A 7,054-nucleotide genomic window follows, 5' to 3' on the forward strand; every position below is an offset into this window, starting at 1 on the left:
ATATCACTGTTGCTGCTGCTGCTAAGTTGCTTCAGTCGTGTCCAACTCTGTGCGACCCCAGAGATGGCAGCCCACCAGGCTCCCCCGTCCCTGGGATTCTCCAGGCAAGAATATTGGAGTGGGTTGCCATTTCCTTCTCCAATGCATGAAAGTGAAAAGTGAAAGGGAAGTCGCTCAGTCGTGTCCGACTCCTAGCGACCTCATGGACTGCAGCCTACCAGGCTCCTCTGTCCATGGGATTTTCCAGGCAAGAGTACTGGAGTGGGGTGCCATTGCCTTAAACCCACAAAAATGTCTAAAGTAAAAAAGTGACAGCACCAAATGCTGATAATGATGAAGAAACTGAATCACTCATACATTGCTGGTATGAATTCAAAATGGCATAACTCTGAAAGTTTGGCAGTTTCTTATACAATTAAAAATGCAACTACCATGCGACCCAGCAATTACACTTGGTCATTTATCTCAGATAAGTGAAAATTTATGTTCACACAAAAACCTGTGCATGAAAGTTCATAATGGCTTTGTTCATAGTAGCCCCAAATTGGAAACCAACCAAATGTCCTTCAGTGGGTGAATGGTTGAACAAACTATGGTGTATCCATAATATGGAATACAAATCAGCAATAAAAAGGGCATGGACTATTAAGACACACAACAACAATGTATGAACCTCAACAACAGAAGAATTATGCTGTGTGAAAAAAGTCAGTCTCCAAAGCTACAGTTGTAAAATTATATTCACTTAACATTCCTGAAATGACAAAATTATATATATGGAAAACAGATAAGAGGCTACAAGAGATTAAGAATAGAGTGGAATTAGGAGAGTGGTGAGTGTAGCTATAATATAACAGGACAACATGAGGGGTCCTTGTAGTAATGGAAATATTCTGTACTTTAACTGTATCAATGTCAACATCCTGGTTGTGATATTGAACTACAGTTGTAGGTAACTAGGAGAATACTGCAGAGGATACCTCTGTCTTATTTCTTATATCTGCATGTGAATCTACCACTATCTCAAAATTAAGAGTTATTTTTTTTAAAGGAGTAGAGTACTGATACATATTATGGCATGGATAAGCCATGTAAAATTATACTAAGTGAAAGAAGTCAGTAACAAAAGACCACATAATGCATGGTTTTATTGACATGAAATATTCAGAAAAGACAAATCCATAGAGACAGAAATTGGACTAGTCGTTGCCTAGAGCTGGAGGAGGGGTGGAATGGAAAGGGACTGATAAAGTCACTTTTTATGGTGATGAAAATGTTTGAAATTAAGATAATGATGATGATTGCAAAACTCTGTGATACGCAAAGCCCACTGAATTGTACATTTTAAAAGGTAAAGTTGATAGTACTTGAATATATCTCAATAAAGCTATTGTTTAAAAAATTATAGATCATATAACAAAACAACAAAGTAGACAATTCCTAGCTCTCATTTCTCCACAGAAACATCAAAAAATAAGCAGAAACTGTCAGGGCCAACTTGGTCAGAGCTCTGAAAATCAGTCAAATATTTCTGGCAATCAAATGGACACTAAATCAAGAAAAAGACAACTGCAAATAGGAGAGTTTTGTGGTACATTTGCATGCCCTTGCCCCACCCCTTCCTGGGTATTGTGGCAGCTTTTTTCTTTCTTTGAGCTTTGTGTTTTTTATTTTTTTTCCTTTATAGTCAAGGACTCTTGCTTTCAACTTAAAAAGAAATTCAAGTCTGTAACAGGTTGCAGCTCAAGTAAAATACCATGCACAACATTTGATTACTTCAAAACAGTAAGAACACACAGGGTGAAGTGAATGGTCAAATAGGGCTTACTGTTCTCAAAAATTAGGTATAACAGCAAAAACATTACCATGCATAGCTAAAGTTATTCCTTGAACCCTAGCTTGTGAGGCAGATAATAAAAGCATCAATTACTGGTAGATGAAGTAGGGCTTCTTAAACTTATCAGTTTAATCAATAAACAAGTGTTTTTTTGTTTTAAGTTACTTTTTTTGCGTCAGTTCCACCAATGAAAATCATTTGATTTGTACTTTAAAATCTATTATTCCACTTAAAGAGTATGAAAATATGTTTATAGAGGACAATGATGGACTTCAGATCAGACTGCACCTCTTTAAATTCTCCCAACGTGTGTTATGTGTCATACAAAAGCGTCTTGATCCACAGCACACAATTTCCCAAAGGAATACCAAGTGGGCAGCTGACATGCCACCACCTCACTTCAGTTCAGTTCAGTCACTCAGTCGTGTCAAACTCTTTGGACTGCAGCACCTGTGGACTGCAGCACACCAGGCTTCCCTGTACCTCACCAAATTCCGGAGCTTACTCAAGCTCATGTCCATGGAGTCAGTGATGCTATCCAACCATCTCATCCTCTGTCATCCCCTTCTCCTCCCGCCTTCAATCATTCCCAACATCAGGGCCTTTTCAAATAAGTCAGTTCTTTGCATCAGGTGGCCAAAGTATTGGAGTTTCAGCTTCAGCATCAGGCCTTACAATTAACATTCAGGACTGATTACCTTTAGGATGGACAGGTTGGATCTCCTTGCAGTCCAAGGGACTCCCAAGAGTCTTCTCCAACACCACAGTTCAAAAGCACCAGTTCTTCAGTGCTTAGCTTTCTTTATAATCCAACTCTCACATCCATACATGACTACTGGAAAAACCAAAGCTTTGACTATATGAAACTTTGTTGGCAAAGTAATGTCTCTGCTTTCAAATATGACGTAAAGGTTGGTCATAACTTTTCTTCCAAGGCACAAGCATCTTTTAATTTCATAGCTGCAGTCACCATCTGCAGTGATTTTGGAGCCCCAAAAAATAAAGTCTGTCACTGTTTCCATTGTTTCCCCTTCTATTTGCCATGAAGTGATGGGATCAGATACCATGATTTTAGTTTTCTGAATGTTGAGTTTTAAGCCAACTTTTTCCACTCTCATCTTTCACTTTCATTAAGAGGCTCTTTAGTTCTTCTTCACTTTCTGCCATAAGGGTGGTGTCATCTGCACATCTGAGGTTATTGATATTTCTCCTGGCAATCTTGATTCCAGCTTGTGCTTCATACAGCCCAGCATTTCTCATGATGTACTCTGCATATAAGTTAAATAAGCAGGGTGACAATATACAGCCTTGATGTACTCCTTTCCTGATTTGGAACCAGTCTGTTGTTCCATGTCCACTTCTGTTGCTTCCTGACCTGCATGCAGATTTCCCAAGAGGCAGGTCAGGTGGTCTGGTATTCCCATCTCTTTCAGAATTTTCCACAGTTTGTTGTTATCCACACAGTCAAAGGCTTTGGCATAGTCAATAAAGCAGAAATAGATGTTTTTCTGGAACTCTCTTGCTTTTTCAATGCTCCAATGGATGTTGGCAATTTGATCTCTGGTTCCTCTGCCTTTTCTAAATCCAGGTTGAACATCTGGAAGTTCATGGTTCATATACTTTTGAAGGCTGGCTTGGAAAATTTTGAGCATTACTTTACTAGCGTGTGGGATGAGTGCAATTGTGTGATAGCTTGAGCCTTCTTTGACATTGCCTTTCTTTGGGATTGGAATGAAAACTGACCTTTTCCAGTCCTGTGGCCAGTGCTGAGTTTTCCAAATTTGCTGGCATATTGAGTGCAGCACTTTCACAGCATCATCTTTCAGGATTTGAATTAGCCTAACTGGAATTCCATCACCTCCACTAGCTTTGTTCGTAGTGTTGCTTCCTAAGGGCCACTTGACTTCACATTCCAGGATGTCTGGATCTAGGTGAGTGATCATACCATCGTGGTTATCTGGGTCATAAAGATCTTTTTTGTATAGTTCTTCTGTGTATTCTTACCACCTCTTCTTAATATCTTCTGCTTCTGTTAGGCCCATACCACTTCTGTCCTTTATTGTGCCCATTTTTACATGACATGTTCCCTTGGTATTTCTAATTTTCTTGAAGAGATCTCTAGTTTTTCCCTTTGTATTGTCTTCCTCTATTTCTTTGCATTGATTACCGAGGAAGGCTTTTTTAAAATCTCTCTTTAAGCCACCACCTCAGAATATTCTAAACTGGATACTGCATTTGTCAGCATGTGGCACCAGGGAACAGGGAAAATAGGGTAGTTGAGGTTGTTAAAGGAGAATTCTAAAACAGTTTAGGCAATCATATGCCTTTATAGTGACGTGGCCTTTGCAGAGTGATTGACACATGGCTTGCTTTAGAAGTATCAAAACAAGGGGGCATGTATGTTTTGGAGCCTTTTGTAGTTGTTGTTCTTGTCATTTGGTAGCCATCTGGTGCTGCTTCATATTGAATGTGGGAAAGATGCTGCACTCAATTGAACTCAAAAATAAATTCTTTTGTTTGAAGGTTGGCTGTTGGATCAAAGTTGTAAGTAACTCCTTGTGTTGCTTCACAATGAGTCTAGGATTTTCATCAATATCGTTGCCAGAGAAATACTGATCTATGATTTCCAATGCTAAATATATGTCTTCATTTTCATATTGCTGTAAAACTTCTCCAAACCACTGCATTCTTTATTACTTCAGCTATCATGCTTGCTTCATCACTAGCCATTATAGACCATCTAAAACCACCTGAACAACTTGAGAATCTTTTACTGAAAGTAAATTAGATAATGGTGGTATTGTGCTGTACAAAGTACTCAACTTGATATTTTTTGCCACTTATCATTAAGTTGCTAATTGCCCCCAAAGCTCCCTTTTGTGTTCCAAAGTCCCCCTTAGCAAGCTGATAAATAATCATAGGATTAATCCAACATCTATTACAGCTTGAACTTGTTGCTGGTTGCCTGCTGTAATGTTGGAAAGGAATCACACTGCTTCCTTATTTATCTTCTTCTTTGGATGTGATAAGAAATTTGGGAAGTGTGACAGGACATTGAAGTTGAGAACAACCTGGGTCTGCTCGTTGGCACCTGTCACTGTGTTGCCAACTGCTCTCAGTGCTGCTGTTTGAACTTTCATTTCCTGATGGCTCAGAAGGGACACAAGAAATGGCACAGCCCTTGAATCAATAACCATCTGTATCTGCTCTTTAACTCCATCTATCAGATGTGACAGCACCAAACAGTATTCACAAGAGTGTTTATGTCCATATGATATATTAAGACACACAATGCTGGCAAAATCTCCAGACTGTCTCCATAGGTGATGGAGTTGGTCCTTATTTCTGCAGAGACATTAATCCATGAGACATTTCAAAAGAAGGCAATAAGAATGGAGGGACTGATAAAAGACAGAAGAGTTTTGACAACTCTCAGTGAACATGACATAATCTCTACTCTGAGGATCATCACCTGCAATATTTCCCAAAGCCCATACTGCTTGCTCACAAACATTCTGATGTGGCTGAAAGGAGAAGTCTTAGAAAAAGAGGTACAGCATTAAATATGTATGATAGTTTGAGTCTATGCAGAACTTCCTGATGCTATATTAGTTAACACTTATACAGCTTGAAACTGTAATGAAGGATTATCATCCCTTTCTAGACACTTCACTAGAATTGGTAAAATCCAAGGTTTTATTAGATCATCACCTGGTGGATTTCTGTCACTGGATAAAAGTTTTCTTGCAGCCTATATAGCACTCAACTGGGCCACGGGGTATTTATCACTTGTGGCATTCTGCATTATAGTTTCTAGTATTATTTTGTGTGCTTTAAAATCAGCATCAGCATCTGAATCTTCTAAATTTTTTCTTGGGGAACATTTCTTTTTTCAGTAATTGTTCATCTCTTTGTTCTTTTGCAGTTGAACAGTCATTTCATTTATGTATCTTCACATTGTCTCCACATCAAGGCCCTTATTCTTAAAGCTCTTGATGAGGTGGTTCTCCAAGCTGGGGTTCTCGGCCATGGCTGTGTGCTGGTTCCAGCTGCAGCTGTGGCACAGCAGTAGTAGAGGCAGTGAGTCTCAGTAAGGGAGGGGGAGGTGGAAGGCGAGAGGGGAAGAGAGGGAGAGGGGGAGAGGAGCGCATATTACTCTATGCTGCCAAGCACTGGTAGAAGTCTTAGAATGGTAAAAGCTCATGCTCCCACTGTGGGATCCTGGTCCCTGGTTAGAGGGAGCAGATAATACTTTATTTGCAAAGTATTATATGTGTCTGTTCTAAGTTTTCTGAGATCTACTTGAAGGACTAATGCAAGCAACTTGCCTCTATTTTGCCTAACTTAGAATTCAGATCACACTAAGTTTCACCACAGGCTTAGCATAAACCTGACTAAGTGTTAGATTGCCCCAGCACAAAACCAATCTGTAAGGACTGCGAGAAGTGTTTAGGATTTTGTTTTGTTTTGAAAGAGGCTGCTTTTTCTTTTTTCTTCTTCTTTTTAAAAATATTTATTGAGCTGCATTAGGTCTTTGTTGCAGCATACAGGATCTTCCATGTGTCATGCAGGAACTTTTGGTGTGGCATATGGACTCTGTAAGTTGTGACATGCACAGGCTCGGTATTTGTAGCGTGCAAACTTAGTTTCTTTGTGGCATGTGGAATTTTAGTTCCCTGACCAGTGATTGAACCCACGTCTCCTGCATTGTAAGGCATATTTTTTTTTAATATTTATTTATTTATTGACTGTGCTGGCTCTTTGTTGTTGCTCGTGGGCTTTCTTTAGTTGTGGCAAGCATGGGCTTCTCATTGCAGTGACATTGAGCCCTGCAGAGCACAGGCTCTAGGCACACAGGCTTCAATAGTTGTGGCACACAGGCTTAGTTTACCGAGGCATGTAGGACCTCCTTGGACCAGGGTTTGAGCCAGTATCTCCTGCATTGCAAGGTGGATTCTTAACCACTGGACCACCGGGAGAATGCTGAGGGTGCTTTTCTTTTATTATTGGCATTTAATTTTGTTTTTAGCTCCTAGTATTCAAGGAACTCTCTGTCAAAACACTAGTAAAACAAGAGCTAAAGGAATAGAGACTGCAGAGACCATTCATGACAAGGAATACAATCTTTTCAAAAATAACTTTGAATAATCACTGAACATATGGATTACTCCAGCCTTCTAACAAAGGCTACAACAACACAGTAAACCCTGAGAAAGA

General features: G+C 39.6%; 1 pseudogene; it reads right to left on the bottom strand.

The window, feature by feature from the left end:
* Nucleotides 1-4,324: 4,324 nt before the first annotated feature.
* LOC129640149 (importin subunit alpha-4-like) lies at nucleotides 4,325-5,867 on the bottom strand (annotated as a pseudogene).
* Between the last annotated feature and the right edge of the window lie 1,187 nt (nucleotides 5,868-7,054).

Source organism: Bubalus kerabau, chromosome X (assembly GCF_029407905.1).
Source record: "Bubalus kerabau isolate K-KA32 ecotype Philippines breed swamp buffalo chromosome X, PCC_UOA_SB_1v2, whole genome shotgun sequence".
NCBI lineage: Eukaryota > Metazoa > Chordata > Mammalia > Artiodactyla > Bovidae > Bubalus > Bubalus kerabau.